The sequence below is a fragment of the Hemiscyllium ocellatum genome, chromosome 32 (genome assembly GCF_020745735.1).
Source record: "Hemiscyllium ocellatum isolate sHemOce1 chromosome 32, sHemOce1.pat.X.cur, whole genome shotgun sequence".
Classification (NCBI taxonomy): Eukaryota; Metazoa; Chordata; class Chondrichthyes; order Orectolobiformes; family Hemiscylliidae; genus Hemiscyllium; species Hemiscyllium ocellatum.
Window position 1 is genome coordinate 44,117,952 of NC_083432.1, and position 19,597 is coordinate 44,137,548.

Consider the following 19,597-nt stretch of genomic DNA (forward strand, 5'->3'; position numbering starts at 1 on the left):
AGAGTCATGATCTTAAGTCTTATAGTTCTCTATTCTGTAAACATGGGAAAAAATAGCCTGAAACTGTCAACAAGTGTTTTTTAAAAAGTCTTTAATTAGATTGCTACGATTGAGTGGCTGTCTGGTGTAGGTTATATAAAAAATGTTTTGTACAGTTTCATTAGAGGTCTTTGTTGATATTTCCAAAGTGTTAGTGGTTTGACATCATGACTACTTGGCTGAGTTTCAAAAGCTCAAAATATCTGAGCAGAGATTTCGGAGTCCACGGTATAACTGACAATTTAAAGAGGTTATAAAAGAATCAGCTCTTATTTTTTGGCGTGAGGTCTGAAAAGATTTTCCTTCAAATACAAGATTAACCACTTCAGATTTAAGACATTGAATGGATTTCAGGAAAGGATTCCTTTTTGCGACCTAGCCTCTATGAGTGAGAGCCATGGTAGATATTTTAAAATTTATTTTTTATTTAGTCTCCACATGGCTGCTGAATTCTATCCTCTGGATACTTGCGCTTGGGTATGCAGATTATGGAGAGTCAGAAGTGCAAGTGGGGCGTGATTTGGCATTGCGAGGCCATGGGGGGGGGGGAGGGGATGTGTGGATATAGGATGTGTGTGAGGGGGTATGAATATTGAGAACCAACAGTTTGTAAAACAACAGGAGCACTGTCCGATAGAACTAAGGCAGACCTACCAATCAGCCTGCCTCAGGATTCACCCGTCCCAGTGATTGCTAAGGATCTTTTATTATAATTCATTCACAGGATAGGGGCGCCGCTGGCTAGCATTTATTCCTCATCCCTAATTGTCCAGAGGGCAGTTAAGAGTCAACCATATTATTGTGTGCCTGGTGTTACATGTAGGCCAGACCAAGTAAGGATGGCAGTTTCCTTCCATAAAGGACATGCATGAACCAGATGGGTTTTCCCAACATTCGACAATGGACTCATGGTCACCATTAGATTCTTAATTCCAGATATTTACCATCTACCGTAGCGGAATTCAAAACCGGGAACCCCAAAGCATTATCTGGGTCTCTGGATCAACAGTCTAGTGACATCACCACTAGGCCATTGCACCCCCCCCCCCCCCCCCCCCCACCACCACCTTCTTGCTTCTGGAGCGCATTGGTGGGTCCTGCAGCCACAGTGATGTGGGGTATGGAGTTGAGGGTTTGGTGGGGTGGGGAGTGGGGTGGGGTGTAGAAGGTTTTGGGGTGGGGATATTGAAGATTGGGGGGGTGGGGTGTGGTGTAGGTGGTGTGGGGTGGGGATAGTGAAGTTTGGGGGATGGGGTGGGGTGTAGGTGGTGTGGGGTGGGGATAGTGAAGGTTGGGGGGTGGGGTGTAGATGGTGTGGGGTGGGGATAGTGAAGGTTGGGGGGTGGGTTGGGTGTAGGTGGTGTGGGGTGGGGATAGTGAAGGTTGGCGGGTGGGTGTAGGTGGTGTGGGGTGGGGATAGTGAAGGTTGGGGGTGGGGAGGTGTAGGTGGTGTTGGATGGGTATAGTGAAGGTTGGGGGGTGGGGTGGGGTGTAGGTGGTTGGGTGTGATAGTGAAGGTTGGGGGGTTGGTTTGGGTCTAGGTGGTGTGGGGTGGGGTAAGTGATGGTTGGGGTGGGTGTTGGGTTGGGTGTAGGTGGTGTGGGGTGGCGATAGTGAAGGTTTGAGATGATGCATGGATCCCAGTTACATTTGCTGCTTTGTCCTGGATTGCATTGAGCTTTTTTGTTGTTGTTGTTGGAGGTCAACTATCCAGGAAATTGGACGTTAATCAGCAGACCATAGCACTCACTGTTCAGCCCTCCTGCCCATTGACTGACAGATCTGTCATCCACTCAGGATTTTGCGCTTCCTGAAATTACATCCAAGAAAATACAACTGCCAACTTCCGGTCATTTCAAAACATTCTGGCACCCAGAGCAGAACTGAAAAGGGATTGTCAAAACCACATGTAATTTCATTGAGACAGTTAAACAAAGTGAGGACATGTTGAAATAGAAAAGTATTTGGAACAGAAGTAGAGGGCCAAACTAGTTCAATCTTCATTATTCAAACAACTGAACAGCCATTCAATCTGCCAGAACATGTGCCAGCAAGCAAATGGCTAGATGTTTGAAATTTTAAAAATTGATGAAGCATTGTCTGTAATACAAGCAAATCCTAATTGGCTGCACCAGATGTGTTGTCATTAAGAAGAAGCAGATGTTAGCCTGTCTAAAAATACTGACTGCGGATGAAATCTACCACTCTGCTATCGATCATGCCATAATATTTTGTTTCATTTGTCACTATTGTTCTGATCCATATGACTATCCTTGTGCACTCCAGGAAATGAAACAGGTGAATAAGAATGCAGGTCACTGCCTTGGAATTAGTCGAGGTCTGCTACTGTCTCATCTACCACTGCTTTCATATTTACAGAGGAATTCAATACTTTTCCAAAATAACTCACACCAAAATCTCCTTACATTCAGAGTGGTGTCTCCAAGTGCTTTAGAGCACAGAGTTGGAGAGAGAAGGAGAAACAAAGGCAGATGACAGTGACAGGGAGGCAAAACCTCAGGGAAGGAGACAGAAATGCAGAGTTGTTGAGGGAGTACATCGCAGACGCTTGACTAAAGGAGCAACCTCAGGTGAAAGAGTGGAAGAAAGAGAACCAAACCAGAGTTGTGGGGGATGTGTTGGTGGGCAGTGGGACCTCTGCTTTCTGTTAGCCAGCCAATCTTTGATTCATGCTAACACATGACACCAGCATGATCTTATTAAATGAGGAAACAGGCTCAGGGAGGTGCCTAATTTGTCTGCTTGAATGTTACAAGGGCTGATTTTCCTGATTGATAGCAATATGCACACAATGCACCAGAATCTGGACAGATTGCAATCCCAGAACATTTGATGCTTCTCCTTAAACTGGGGAGCTCAGGCACATGTTTTAGCACCAAGTATTGATCAGGAGACAGCTTGTCCAACCTCACCTGAGGCATTAATGCCCTTAGCAAAGAATATCAGGAAACAAAGGCCATCAGCATGACAACAACTCTGTGATTGGCTTCTGGGTAACTGAATAGCTTGTGGGTGTGAACATTACTGGCAGAAGCCTTGGACTGCTGCAAGAACAAATTATGTGCCTCCCTCTCCAGGAAAATGCCGCAAGACTGAAGACAGTCAGTTTATTTTCCTTCACCTGTTGCTGTAAGCTATGACCTTTCACCAGTATCTAAGACACTTTGCAGTGACTGCACCAATCGCCCGTGCCTCCTGCAAAGAAGTGAAAAGGATCCAATGATGCGGGATTGAAGAACAGGAAATCCTGGTGAACAAAAGGATCATCTCAGCAAAGCCTGTGGACTGGGGCCATTGAACTTCTGCCCAGTTTTTTTTTCTGTACCCAGAACACCAGTGATATTTTGTCTGTCTGTCTGTGTTTCACTGTATGCGTGTATAAAGGAGTTTTCAGAGGGGGGCAGTTAAGAGTTTTGACTAGTGGAGGGATATGCTGACTGTCCATCATTGTTTACCTGTGATTAGAATCAATTATTTTTTATAATAAATAGGAGTTTACATTAAGTACAGAAACCTGGTCTGTATTTTCTGTTTGCCTTGGTCCATCTGTCAGGTAAATGGAGAATTTAATTCACTTTTACTCAAAGCATACTTTGGATAAAATCTATAACTTTTGTGACAATTTTGGGACTAGCAGGGATTGATTTCCAGCATGCAACCCCAAAGAGGTCTAGCACTTCCAAGTTCCTTTTGGACGTTATATGTTTAAATGAGATTAAATCTCATTCTTCTAAACTCCAAAAGTCTCAGGCCCAACTTTTCCTCTGAGAATAACCTCATCGTAAGAATGGGTAGGTTGAACCTTTGTTGAACTGTTTTGAATGCAGTAATGTACTTTCTTAAATATGAAAACAAAAACTATACACAGTATTCCAGATGTGCTCTCTTCAATTCCCATTACAACTGGAGTAAGCATACATACAAATATATTCCATTCCCCGAACAATGAAACACCAACATCCCATTGTCTTTCTAATCACTACTAAGTCTCACAGGGTATTGATGGTGTTCTATAAAATATTCTGTCAAAGGTGTCCCCCCCAACTACCCCTTCACTGAGGGAGTATTTCAATATGATTCTCTAGCCCATTGAAAACCTTCTAATTCGTGGATAGAACACACTCGAGAGGTGTGTGAAATTGATCTTTGGTGCTAAAGTCTGCTTTAAACCCATAAAGGCATGATTTGAACTCTACATAGGTCAGTAGGTTTTGCGTTAAAACCTTATCAATTTTCTTCACAGGCAACATAGGTCAGGGGTACGCTGGGCTGCCCTTACACTGTCACCTGCATTATCTATCTCTGAAAGCCACGTTCACTCCAACAGCTCATTGGCTGATAGTGAGGAGGGAACACAGAATGAAGCAAAGTGAACTAAGGAGAACAACAACATTATAATGGCTGAGAAAGAGCATAGCATAGAGAAAAAGAGAACGTAATGGGGCAAAGTTGAGATGGCAGAACATTTAAACACCAATTACATACTGGAGGTTGTGGTATTAGATCGATTTTCAGACTTTAGGAAAATAAAAGCCATGATTTCTGTATGTTCATGTTGTGAAATTCACAAGGAAGAACCCCAGACACTCCATTAACCAACATCATTGTTGTGGCACTGGAATATGCTGCTCAGATTGATTTGTCCATAACAATGTCTATGTTCTGCACAAACCTCTCCCATGCATTCCCCTCCCCCCTCCGTTATTTCATGTAACCTTGTTAACACCTGTCTCCTGTCAGTCCTATGTTTATCCAGTTTCCCCATAAATACATCTACATCATTTTCCACATGTATTCCATTTGGTAGACATGAGCTTGGGCTGGTAAGTGGCAAGTAACATTTGCTCCACACTTGTGCAAGTCAATTACCATCTCCAACAAAACAGAGAACCTAAACATTTTCTTTTTACATTCACTCGAACTGAACTCATTATCACCATTCTGAAGTTACCACTGACCAGAACAACCATTCCAATACTGTGGCTATAAGAGCAGGTCAGAGACTTGGAATTCTTTCGTACTAACTCACCTTCTGACTCCCCAAAATTTGACAATCATCGTCAAGGTATAGGTAAGGACTGTGATAAAATAATTCCCACTCACTTGAATGGGTGCAGCTCCAACAACACTCAAGAAGCTTGACACCATCCAGGACAAAGCAGCCGCTTGATTGGCACCTCATTCACGCTAAATTGCTCATACTGTCCAGGGATGTGCAAGTTAGGTGGATTAGCCATCGTAAATGTGGGGTTATGTGTATAGGTTGTGGGAGGGAATGGTGTGTCTGGTTAAGATGCATTTTGGAGGGTTGATCCCTCTCAATGGGGCCAAATGACCTCTATCTGCACTATAGGGATTCTATGATTCAGTATTCACTCACTTCATCACTGCTGCACACTGTGACATAAACAAGGTGAACTACAGTAATTCACCAAGGTTCTTTAGACAGCACCTTCCAAGCCTATGACGTCTACCACAAGGCAGCAGATACATAGAACATTTACCCTTCCCCTCCAAGCCACTCAATGTCCTGACTTGGAAATATATCATCGTTCCTTCATGACCACTAGGTCAAAATCCTGGAGCTCCCTCCCATATAGCATTGTGGGTGCTCCAACACCACACAGACTTCACAAGAAGACAGCACATCACTACTTTCCTGAGGGCAATTGGTGATAGGCAATACATGCTGGCCCAGCCATCAATGCCCACATCCCATGAACTATTTTTAAAAAGTTCCTTTCTCACCACCTTCTGGGTAAAAAAGCTGCTTCCAAACCCATCATTGGATTTACTAGTGCTTATTATTCATTTGTGGCCTCCAGTTTGGGCCTCTCCCAGTAGTGGAAACATCTCCACATCTAAACTATTAAAACCTCTTCAGAGTTTCAACTTCGCCTCATGAAAGTACCCCTCAGACGTTTCTTTTTAGAGAGGAGTAACTCATGTTTTTTTAGTCTTTCCAATTAACTATTACCTCCCAGCTCTGGTATTTTTCTTGCAAAACATTTTTGTACCATGTCTAGTGCCTCCATTTTCTTTTTATGATATGGATGACCCTGAACTGAGCACAGTCATCCAGATGTGGTAATTCTCACAGAAAAGGGACTGAGCAACATGCCATTGGATCAACCCAGGTGATGTTCTGCTGACCTGAGTTCAAATCCTGTCACAGCAGGTGGTGGAATTTGAATCTAATGTAAATCTGGAATTAAGAGTCTAATAATGACCATGGTCAATTGTCAGAAAAAGTCCATCTGGTTCACTGATGTCATGTAGGAAAGGTAACTGTTATCCTTACCTGCTCGGGACTGCGTGTGACCTCCAAACCCACAGCAATATGCCTGACTCTTAACTGCCCTCTGGACAATTAGGCATGGACAATAAATATGGCCTAGCCAGTGACACCCACATCCTGTGAATAAAAAAGCTTTCTAAAAATGTATCTGTTCTTATTTGCTTGAAACGTCAAGACACAGATGAGAGTGAGAAGCAATGCTTTGTTTGTAAGTTGTTATTTTGGGAGATATTTATGATTGGAGGGGAATGTAGAGAGGGCGGTGTTAGACTCATAGCAGCAAAATCAAACAGCAGCGAGCTGCCAGAAGTTATTATCATCAGCCTGCTGCAAAACAGCCGACAGATGCTCACAACATTTTAACTTTGGGCCTTTTCCATCAGACACTAGGATTTAAAAGATGTCATGGAGAGACAGGGAATTGTGAGCAGTTTGGGTTTGCAGAATCATGTGCGTTGAGACCTCATCTCTCAAAGTTTCAAATTCCACCAACACAAAGAAGCTGGTCTTTTGCTGAATTAATACCAGCCAAAGTATTTCAAGACTGCATAGCATTTTAATTTTCAAGTCATCCTTCAAATCTCAATAGAAATGCATGTTGTCTTTCAAGAACATGTGAAGACCTCTCCTGATGGTTCTCTCAGTAATTGAGTGGAATTGTGCCAGCTGCTTTAAGAATGTCCAAAAGATTCTTGTCCGTACACCAATAGAATTGGAAGGAACTCTCGCGCTTATATAGTGAATGTCAGAACCTCTTGTGTGTCCAAAGTGCTTAATATCTAAAGAAGTATTTTTGAAGTGAAACTGCCAATATGCACATAGCAAGATCCCAAACAGACCAATGTGATGTTGGTCAAGGGAAAATTTACTGGCCAGGACATCACAGAGAACTCCTCTGTTGGTCTTCAGATGGCACTGTGGGAGAAAGTGTTAAGGGAGCAAATAAGGAACCCTATGATGCTCTGGTTCAATCTATGAGATGGGTGCATGTCCCTGAGCGCAGCGACCTGAGCACAATGCAATGGCAGCAGCATTGCAATGATAGGTGCCAGTGCAAAGTGTAGCACTGAGGTGCCGGACTGTGTCGTAAATGTGACCAAGTTGTGTCATGAGGGTGCGGAGAAACTGGTACATGAATGATGCCAACGTGTGCAGATAGTTGAGATGGCACAGGGGATCAGTGGTTAGCACTGCTGCCTCACAGTGCCAGGCACTTGAGTTCCATTTTATTCTCGGGTCACTGCCTGTGTGGAGTTTGCACATTGTCCCCGTGTCTGTGTGAGCTTTCTCAGGGTGCTTAAGTTTCCTTCCACAGTCCAAAGATATGCAGGTTAGGTGGATTAATCATACTAAATTGCCCATAGTGTCCAGGGGTGTGCAGGCTAGGTGGATTAGCCATGGGGAATGCAGGGTTACAGAGATAGTGGGATAGGTCTGGGTGGGATGCTCTTAAGAGGGTCACTGTGGGCTCAATGGGCCAAATGGCCTGCTTCCTGCTGTAGAGATTCTATGACAGGTTGTATGAGCAGTCACTGCCCATGGATTGTGCCCTGAGATGTTGGTGACTGCTATCCAAGTGTAAACCTGAACTCATATACCCACTCTGACTTTTCAGTCGGGAATTGTCACTGTCTGGTTGCTCTCTGGCAGATGGGAGATTCGGAAACTGCACATGATTCAGGCAATTGAGATTAGGCGATAACAACATGCTAAACAATGCAGATTGTATGCACATAGGTCTTTCAATTCTCACTAGTCAGATTCTCCTTTTGTTGTTCAACTTGTTGTTTTGTGAATTAGACTTGTCCCCCTCTGCTTCAAGAATTTCATTTCTGCCAATCTTCCCTTGTCCCACTGACTCGCCGTTGCCTGTGCCACTCAGTCCAAAGATGTGCAGGTTAGGTGAATTGGCCATGCTAAAATGCCCATAGTGGTCAGGGATGTGGGGGTTAGGTGCGTTAGTCAGGTGGAATTGTAGAGTAATAGGGTTGGGGAATGGCAATGGTGATGGAGAATCCATGACCCTAAGGTCCGAGACTCTGCGAGAGATCAAGTTCATGAACGTGAGGATGGCAGATACTGTCCGTGCCATGCTTGTAGAACTTGGAGAGATTTGAAGATAGAATGGTCAAAGAGTCAGTGATTACATCAATAAAAAGGAACTTGGAGCAGTTGCAACAGAAAAGAAAGGATGGAATTTTGAACTGGAGTTTTGACTGTTGAGAGATTTTTATTTTTATCCTGTCAGGAGGATGGAATCTCACCTTCAAATACATATAACAGTGAGCTTTTGTGGGCTTAATCAGCTCTAAGCAACGCTTGCTGCTTTTCAAAGCAGTTACCATGGCAACATTTCGCAAAGTCTCATTTGTGTTTCCATTTGGTCACATTTGTTTTGAACATAATGAATGGACCAGGGCTGAATTCCTCCACCAGTAAAATTAACCCTGCTCCCTTTTACAGGAGTAAAGCATTTTCACTCACTAAGCCACCTCCTTCCTCCCAATGACATTCATTTCCAGATTACAGCATCATGTGTGTCCTTTACTGGCGCTTTCATGTCATCGTACCAGACCAAACTTCTCTGACGAACGCTCAAGAACCATTTCTGGTTCAAACCGGTTTTGTTTTGGTCCACAGGATGGGACTGTGAGAAATCCCCAATAAGATGACACCATCAGCAAGCTAGGGTTTCTTTTATTTTTGAAGTTAACAGCAATTCATGATGTTGGGCTTGTCTTGTGCTACATTAGTCCCTTATTGCTGGTGAGTTTGTCACATTGACTAACCTCTGGCATAAGCAAATTCCCACTTGCTTTGATTTTTTTAGCACTCTAGTGACCCTCCAGTGATATGTTTGCGACTCAGGTACAGTGGAGAATTTACACAGCGTACACCAGACAACAACATGCATTTACGTAACACCTTTGACATCATTGGGCACCCAAAAAAGTGCTTCACAGCAGCATTATTAAGTGACACAGATAAGGAGACATTACAAGCAGTGAGAAGTAAATTTTAGGGATGTAATTGAAAGGGGAAAGGCACTTGGAGAGACAGGGAGGTTAATGGAGGGAATACCAGCGCTTAGGCTTCAGACAGCTAAAGGCATGAGCTGCTGAGGTGGAGTGGTGCACAAGGAGCCATGATTGTAGGAGGGGAGATACCTTTGGTGGGTTGTAAAATTGGAAGAAATTTTAGGGATTTGGAGAATCATAGAATCATAGAGATGTACAGCACGGAAACACTATATCCCAAATTAATCCAGTCCCATTTGCTAGCATTTGGCCCACACACCTCTAAACCTCTTCTATTCATGTATCCATCCAGATGCTTTTTTAATGTTGGCCAGTTCATGACTGGGTAAAACACGAGGAATTTTACGGTCAAGACACTGCCAGACCACTGCATAAAACAAGTCAACAACCAGAGGTTGTTTGGGAAATGGGACTCAGTGTGAGTTAGGATATGCAGAGGTCAATTTCTGAAGGTTTACACGGGGTGGAAGCAGGAAGGCTCCCAGGATTATCCATATTCAGATGTGACCAAGTATGGAAATTATTTTAATGGGAAAATAGATGATTGTTTGTAAAGGAAGAATATTGAAAGGCATAGAGGGTGAACTGGAGGGTGGCTCATGCAGAGAAAACCATCAGCACTGAACTAATATTTCATAGCACATGATGATTTTGGGATAGTGTAGGGGGATGAGCTGAGAATAGTTCACAGGTCGGCGCAACATCGCAGGTCGAAGGGCCTGTTCTGCGTTGTATTGTTCTATGTTCTATAACTCTAAGAGAAGATTTCCTATGCTGCTTCTGGCATTCTGATACCACATAAAAAGAAAGGGACATTTAGATGATCCCTCATGATCTTCAACCATTAAAACCTTCCCGATGAAGCCCTCACTCAGATTTCTTCACTTTTGTTTCAGTCTTCTCGTGATGTAGCTATTGGTTCTTCATGGACCTTATCTGCAGAGGTCAAAGTGACATCCATCAACTCAACTGCTGCAAGTTTCCTGGGTTTGCGCATCTGGCTAAGCCAGACTGAGAAATGTGAATCACAGCTGATCGAGAATTAAGTTGATGAGTCCCTGTTAGCCGGTAGAGTTGGTGGTGGTGGTGGCATAACTGGTGCATTAGTCAGAGGGAAATGGGTGTGGGTGGGTTACTCTTCAGAGGGTCAGTGTGGATAGTTGGGCCGAAGGGCCTGTTTCCACACTGTAGGGAATCTAATCTAAACTGGATTAATGATCCAGAGCCCCAGACAAATGTTCCGGGCATGAGAGTTCATCTCTGACCATGGCAGATGGTACAATGTGAATTTAGCCAAAATTTAGAAATTAGAAAACTACTCAGTTATGGTTACTGGGAAAAAAAATCTGGGTCCATCTTTTTAAGAAAGGAAAACTTCTAACCTTAACAGACCTGGCCAACATGTGACTCCAGACCCACAGCAATGTGATTGACTCTTATCTGCACACTAATTCCTGACCTAGCAAGTGATGCCCACGTCCAGTGATTTTTTTTTAACAGAAGTGGGGAACTTTGAATGGATATTTCAGAAAGTGTCTCTTTCAGAGAGCAATGTGGACACTGGGCAATGGAAGAGTTGGTCAGATATTAACTTACTAACTGAGGTTGTAAAATTCTTTGTGAAAATGTTTCTTTGCTGTTCTGGGGAATATTTTAAGATCCCAAAGATGTTGGTAAGCCTAATTGAAATTACCTTAGAATGCACTGGACCAACTGTGTATAGTCATTACTGAGTTACAACAGAGTGTTCCCACACGAGAAAAGGAAATAAGAGCAGGGAGACTCAGACATTCTGGTGCTGATGGTGCTGTCAGAGTGAACGTTGCATCTCTGCTGAAGGTGGTGAAGTCTCTCTACAGTGTGTGCTCACAGGAGGGGAGGGCGGGCCAGCTTAAAGAAGGGGATGGAGGGGGAATGTCAAAGAGTTGGAAAGTCAGAAAGAAATTCTAGCTGTTTCTGGATTCATTGTTCACATGAATCATGAAGGCAAACAAAGACTTGCGTTTACAGAACATGAAACTTCAGGCTGCTTTTCAATCATTATTACAATGGAGGCTTAACATATGAGGAACGTTAGAGGACTCTGGGATTATACTTGATGGAGTTTAGAAGGATGAGGGGGGATCCTGTTTGACACTTTCAGAATACTGAATGGTCTGGACAGAATGGACATTGGGAAGATGTTTCCATTGGCAGGAGAGATGAGAACCCTGGGGACACAGCCTCAGAGTAAAGGGAAGACCCTTTCAAACAGAGATAAGGAGAAACTTCTAGCCAGAGAGTGGTGAATCTGTGGAATTCATTGCCGCAGAAGGCTGGGGAGGCCAGGTCATTGAGTATATTTAAAACAGAAATGGGTAAGTTCTTGGTTGGCAATGGGATCAAAGGTTATGGGGAGAAAGCAGGAAAATGGGGTTGAAAAACCTATCAGCCATGATTGAATGGTGGAGCAGACTTGCTGGGCCGAATGGCCTAACTTCTATTCCTATGTCTTATGGTTTTATAAGAAATGTAGAGGCTCAAACCACATGAACCCCATTTCAAATGCTCTTGGATATCATTCAGTTCAATTATAACAAGGACATTAATGCAGCATCTTTATTTACTCTCCATCACTCTGTCAAAGTGAGCTGTCCATCTACTAATTGCTGATTGATTAATCCCTATTGATCACTTGGCAATGTCTGTTCCAAACCACTCAACCTCAGCTGGCTACTTTGCTGAGACTCTTTGCTCCGATTCTGCTGCTGGAAACCATTGCAGGCTTGCAACTTTCTTGTAAAGGAGGAGTCCAAGCCGCCAGTTGGAGGAAACAAAGCGATCACCACAGCCAGAGGCACTGGGCCCAGGATAGGACGGCTGACTGTAATGGAGCCTGAAGCCACGATAAATGTAAATCAGTAAAATCTCAGAAGTCACACAACACCAGGCTCTACTTCAACAGATTTATTTTAAAGGCCAAAACTCAACATCGAAGAATTCAGTGATGAGAGCGTTTTGGAAAAGGTGGAACAGGTTCTCATTGAAAGAAGGCAACATGGAGAGAGAAAGTAACAAGACTGGCCAAGAGAAGGTTAATCTGGAGAACTACTTCAGAATGCACCAGAATGCCAGGATATCAGGTAAGGTGATGAAAGGTAAGTTGGACACAAATTTAGGCACATACAGGAAAAGTCTGCATCTTCTGAAGAAGTCAGAGGTCACACGACACCAGGTTATAGTCCAATAGATGTCATTGGAAGCACTAGCTTTCGGAGCACCGCTCCTTCATTAGGTTGTGGAGGACACAATTGTAAGACACTGAATTTACAGCAAATATTTATAGTATGATGAACTGAAATTATACATTGAAAATACCTTGATTGTTTGTAAAGTCTCTCATCTGTTAGAATGACCATGATAGTTTCACTTCTTTCATATGTAAATCACAATTTTTTTTTAAAAAGTTGCATCCTCAGGTTAACTGTAACAATTGGTGTCAGCCCAGATAATGTGTTGAGATGTTGAAGGTATTAGCCCCCTGTGTTCCCTGTCTATGCCATAATGTTTAGACTGATTCTAAAAAAGTGAGTTAACAAAGTCTTACGTGGATTCATGCAGTTTTTGAGCAAAGTACAATGTAACTCTGCAAGTACAAATTCACCCCACAAACATATATATGTGTATGTGTGCGGGTGTGCGTCTGGTTGTGAGTGTCTGTGAGAGAGACTGTATATGTGTGTGTGAATGTAAAGGGGTTTAAGTCTGTGAGAGGGTGCATGTGTGAGCATGGGTGTGTGTGTCTGTAGGAGTGTGTGTGTGTCTGGGGTGGGGACTTGTGAGTGACCCCCCCCCCCATCCCAGACACACACACACACACACACACACACTCCTACAGACACACACACACACTCCCATGCGCACACATGCACTCTCCCACAGACTTAGACCCCTTTACAATCATACACACATAGACAGTCTCTCTCACAGACACTCACAACCCACCACCTCAGACACACACCCACACACATACACACATGCACATATATGTTTGTGGGGTGAATTTGTACTTGCAGAGTTACACTGTACTTTGCTCAAAAACTGTATGGATCCATGTAAGACTCTGTTAACTCACTTTTTAGATTAGAATCAGTCTAAACATTATGACATAGACAGGGAACACAGGGGGCTAATACCTTCAAAATCTCAACATCTTATCTGGGCTGACACCAATTGTTATAGTTAACCTGAGAATGTCACTTTTTAAAAAAAGTTTTGTGATATACATATGAAAGAAGTGAAACTATCACGGTCATTCTAACAGATGAGAGATTTAACAAACAATCAAGGTATTTTTCAATGTATAATTTCAGTTACATCACTCTGTAAACTTTTGCTATAAATTCTGCGCCTTACAATTGTGTCCTCCACACCCACCTGGTGAAGGAGCAGCGCTCCGAAAGCTAGTGCTTCCAATTAAACCTGTTGGACTATACCCTGGTGTTGTGTGATTTTTAACTTTGTACACTCCAGTCCAACACCGGCATCTCCAAATCAAGTCGTCTGAAGAAGTCAGAGGTCACACGACACCAGGTTATAGTCCAACAGGTTTATTTGAAATCAGGTGATAAAGAGCTGCACTCCAAAAGCTTGTGATTTCAAAGAAGCCTGTGACTTCTGACTTGGTCCACCCCAGCCCAACACCAGCACTTCCATATCACAGTAAAATCTCAGCCTTGATGCAATCAGTTTTGGCAAGAGCAGATTCTGGATGGCCTCGAGAAATAGCAAACCAAGAATACACAGTCACCTCAGATGACCCGGAAAATTAGACTCGATGGAGAAATACAACAAGACAGCAGCAATTTCCAATGACGACCAAGGGATTGAACTACAGCATGAGTCACCACCATCAGGAGAGGGGATAAGGGAATAAAAACTGCTTCCATAGCACAAGTCATTCAAGAGTGTAGCAGTGTAAACAGAACTTGGAAGGAATCGACAGCAGTACAGTTAAATGACCCCACAGCAATGGCCACCTTAAAGCTAATCCCCACAGGACATGCTTGGAGATTTACTTTGAGTTCCTCTTGACAGATCACTTCCAGACGTGCACAAAGACAACAGCACACAGGTGTAAATGATCCATTTCTGCCATCAAGACAAAATGAGCAATTTTTACAGCTGATATCTCCATTTTATTAGGACGTTTTAAAGTTACAGAGCCAACTCACACACAACTGCTCACTACCAACATCCATGTCAACTCGTCCAATATCTACCACAAGCAGACTGTAGGAGTCTTCCAAAGTTGAAATAAAGTCCAAAATATTTGTGACAGACTTCACTATGGATGTAAGTTTGCTCACTGAGCTGGACAGTTTGTTTTCAGATGTTTCATCACCATATTAGGTAACATCATCAGTGAGCCTCCGGTGAAGCACTGGTGTTAGTAACCCACTTTCTCTTTATGCATTCAGGGTTCCTAGATTTGGTGATGTCATTTCCTGTGTGATGTCATTTGCTATGTTGATGTCATTTCCTCAGAGGGTGGTAAATGATTTCACTATACAAAGGAAATCTCCCATTCATGAAAGCTCATTTAATAAATTTAAACTTCTTCACATTTTTATCCCCTTTTTGAGATAAACATTGGTATCCATTAGGAGAAAGTGAGGACTGCAGATGCTGGTGATCAGAGTCGAGAATATGGTGCTGGAAAAACACAGCAGGTCAGGCAGCATCTGACGAGGAGGAGTCGACATTTCGGGTATAAGCCCTTCATCAGGAACGAGGCTCATTCCTGATGAAGGGATTATGCCCGAAACGTCAATTCTCCTGCTCCTCGGGTGCTGCCTGACCTGCTGTGTTTTTCCAGCATCACACTCTCAACCTTGCTATCCATAACCCCATGGAATAGAGGGGTAATTCTTTAATAGCATCTTTCAGCTGCCAGTAAAACTCAGAACTGACAAACTCCACTGTGATGATGATTGATTGTGGAAAGCAATCAAGCATTAATAATGACCAGGTTATGTCAATAATCATTTATTTATTGCTGAAAAAACATTTGTGAAAGCTTTTCATTTTGCATTTATCAGGACAATTTACAAGAACACCAATTCAAGGGGAAAACTAACATTTATGAGAAGAGAATTCTGATTGATGGCAAGTGGACTCATTGACAACAATCAACAATTGAAACTGCTAGTACAATTTGTTTTAACTCACAGACACGTGCAGGCTATTTGTTTTTTCAATGTTTTTAAAGGACAGGCTATTTAGAAACTTTACCTTTTGACAGGTCTACAGACCTTGTCTGCTGTTCATGAGCACTTAGATTGGCTCTAAAAATTTACATAGTCACATTGCGAATCAAAACCTGGGTTCAGCCAAAATGTTAGAAATCACCATGAATTTCGAATAGCCCAGCTGATTTCAGATTTCCACTCACATGAGCCACGTTCTGTCCCCCATTTTCCTCTTTGATGAAATCAAGAACTGTCAAAAATGGAAATAGGATCTTTAAATCCATGTACTCCCGGCCATTTTTAAAGGCCTATGGATTCTCCACAACTCTTTGGAAATCTTGGCCCATATCTTTCTCCTTCTTCATCCACACACTTTAATAAACAGTTAACACTTTTTACAAAGCACGTGATTTAAAAAACTTTTAATTTTAATGTTGTTTCCTGGCTTGGCATAATCTTCTGATGTGGATTCAGAAGACTGGTGAGGAACGGTGTGATGGAGAACTCTGGAATTGATTAGCATGGGTTCCCTGTCACCTCTGTTTGTTGAATGTTTCCCAGTATTTTGAAAATTATCTACTTATATCTATACAAGAAAAACAAGCTTTGAGGTCTGTTGTTTTTCTACTTAAAGGGAGACAGTCTCTGCAGAAGTGTTTGGCAAATGTATTATTTTGCTGAGGAGATGTTGGAATGGTGCCATTCATGTCAAACAGCATTCATTTATTTTTAGTATGACACTGGATTGCTTGCATGTAATGTGTGTGTTCTCCAGGCTCAACTGGAGGTTATTAATACTTCAGCTTTAAGGATTATAGCATCTTACAGCTCTCAACCACCCATTCTGTCTTTTCTCTCTGTTGGCTGTTTGAACATGCTACCCAATTTGTCTCAACCCTTCAGACCACCACCGCCCCCTCACCCATCTTTCCCCACAATGTAATTCTTTACATTTTCTCCTCCATTTGTTTACCTAATTCCCTTTGAAAGTCACTAGTGAATCTTGTCCCACGGTCCTATCAGGGATTGCACTACAGATTATCACCTCCAGATTGGCCCATTCTTGTGAACACAGCAACAGTGAAACAAACGCTAATATTTAATAGGAATGAAACTACTCAAATGTAAACAGCATTTGAATCTGTAATATTAGTCCTATGCAACAAAAATAAGCATTTAAATTAATGCACAGGCGGCCATTCAGCCCACCATGATGGTACTAGCTCTTCGAATTGACTCCACTCTCAATTATCTCCAATTCGTATTCATATTCTTCAGAGGTATTCGGCCCATCAAATGTGCACCCATTCATGGTGAAAGGGTATTGAAGAGGAACGCCTGAGTATTTCGCATGCAGACTGAAGGAAGTCATTTGTAAATATTTTGTAGATGATAGCCATCACTTTCTTTTGTTTGACTTGAGAAGTGGACAGTATCTTGATCAAAGATTTATTTCCCTTCCTGGCCCAAGCTTCCGGCGCCTGCTCCTCAGCCTGTTTGTCAAGACTGTTCTTTCTCTCTGCCTTCCTCCTCTTCCTCTTCCTGAGATAAGGAAAAATGTCTTCACCCAGAGAGTGGGGACCCTGTGGAAGTCTCTGTCATTGAAAGAGTTGAGGCCAAAACATTGAAAGTTTTCAAGAAGGAGTTAATATCGGTCTTAGGGCTAAAGGGATCAATGGTTATGGGGAACAAGAACTTTGGTTGGATGATCAGTCGCAATCATTTCAAATGGTGGAGTGGGCTGAATGGCTTATTCTTGCCCCCGTTTTCTATGATCCCACATAAATAGATCTTCCACTTTCTATACATCGGAGGATTCAGGGTAGACCATTTAGGGCAAAGATGAGGAGATATTTCTTCACCCAAAGAGGGGTAAGCCTATAGAATTCATTCCAAAACATTGAATGTATTCAAGAGGGGGCTAGATCTAGCACTTGGAGTAAATGGGATCAAATGTTATGGGGAGAAAGCAGGATTAGGCTGTAGAGTTGGACAATCAGCTATAATCATGATGAATGGTGGAGCAGGCTCAAAGGGCCAGATGTCCTCCTCCTGCTCCTATCTTATATGTTTCTATGTTTCTATACCACACCGTCTTGTAATGTCACTGTCTGCCTCTCATCAAGAAGGTAGCACTGAAGTTTGTCCTCTGTAGCGTGGTGATCTCCATCTTTGTAATATTTCAAGCAGCGCTGGACCAGTCTGAAGCTTCCTTCCTGCCAGCACCCAGACTGTAGCCAAGCTCAAATGCTGAGGTTATGAGAATAATGAGTGGACCATCTCCTGCTGCAGCACCAATCAGCATCTCATCCCAAATGCCACCCGTCTGCTTCTGTTCTGTATCCTGCACATTGGCATCAGCCATTCCTGGCACAACAACAGAAACTTTCAACCAAGAGCAGCAGTTGCTTCCAGCCTCCCACAGAAGGCAGCAAGTTCGGGAAAGATAGCATGGCATTACAGAAAGAGGTTTATCCGAGCCCTCCATTCTCAATTCTTCCTTGAAACAACTTGCTTTGATTTTCTTCTCCTGCGAGCTGCTGCTAGACAGCACTCACTGTCAGCACTCTGATGTTTGATCATTGAAAAGAATTGTCCGGGGCGCAATCCTATTGGACCATGTGTCAGGTAGGCTGCGGTCAGGAATCCGGGAGAATCCTGTGAGATGTGGAGTGAGACCTTTCTTGATGTTGGGAACAACATTTTCCAGCAGAGTTCCCGGCACCGAAATGAGATTCTCGCCAGGGTGTGGCAAGATGCCCAATAATGTGAATGATTGTCATCACCTTCGTTCATACGGAATCTCACCTCATTAAAATGCAAATTCCGATTGCACCACCTGCCGCTTGGAAACAAGAATTCCCAATGTGAGAGTCAGTGGGGGTCCTGGGCGGCTCCAGTACTGGGTGTACTGCTCTAAGCCACCATCTTGGACAGTCAGATCCCAACATCTCACAGTCCATGGACAATTTCTGTACCTACCCCAAACACTGGCATCCAACACCTACCAGCTTCTCTCTACCGTCCTGTTACATCCTTCACATTTTCTTTCCATGTCTGGAACTGATGACACGGTCAGTGTGCCAACACCAACTGCCATGAGCGGAACCTCAGAGCAGCTGCAGGGAATATTTCATGTCTGCTTGGATTCATAGAATCCATACAGTGCAGGAAGAGGCCATTCAGCCCATCAGGTCTGCACCGACCCTCTAAAGAGCATCCCCCTAATCCCCATAACCGTTTATTTCCCACAGATAATATGCCTAACCTGCACGTCTTTGGACCTTGGAAGGAAACCAGAGTACCCGGAGGAAACCCACACAGACATGGGGAGAATGTGCAAACTCCACATGGACAACGTCCGAGGCTGGGTTCGAAACCAGGTTCCTGGCGCTGTGAGGCAGCAGTGCTGACCAATGTGCCATCCAACACGATGCACTTACAGTGCACTTCTGCCTTTAAGGGCTGTACTTGGAGGGTACAGCCAGCTGTCATTGGAACACGGTGGAAAGGACACTTGGCCCATTGGGACATGCAGCCCATGTCCAGAGCTCCCCCAGGATCACCTCAGAGCCACATCGCTTACTCACTTAATGCTCACATGTTTTGCCTTGCCCTAGCATTCCTTGTCATTTAGCGCAGATACAAAGCCAGGCAAATTATCTGGTTGCCAGCTGTTACCGTTGATTGGGGTGGGCATTTGTGGCATGGCACTGTGCTCTATCAGTGGTACAGCTGCACCACGTGCCAGCAGATGGATGGGGCAGACAGAGCACACAGGCTTTCATTTAAAGGTCATGTCTTGAAGTCAGAGGAGGGGAATGCTCAAGTATATCAGGCAGGGAGAGCCTGCACAGTAGGTCAAAGGGCAGTCCAGGCTCTTGGACATGGTCATGCACATGTCTGAGGCCTTCAGGGTCAGGAGCCTCGAAGAGGGTGAGGAATGAAATGCCATGTACGCCCCAGCCCCT

The 19,597-nt window shown here is 43.5% G+C and overlaps 1 protein-coding gene across 1 annotated transcript in view; it reads left to right on the forward strand.

Moving 5' to 3' along the window:
• Positions 1-19,597, forward strand: part of LOC132830767 (plexin domain-containing protein 1-like) — a 288,265-nt gene that overhangs the window by 186,935 nt on the left and 81,733 nt on the right. The window lies entirely within an intron of this gene.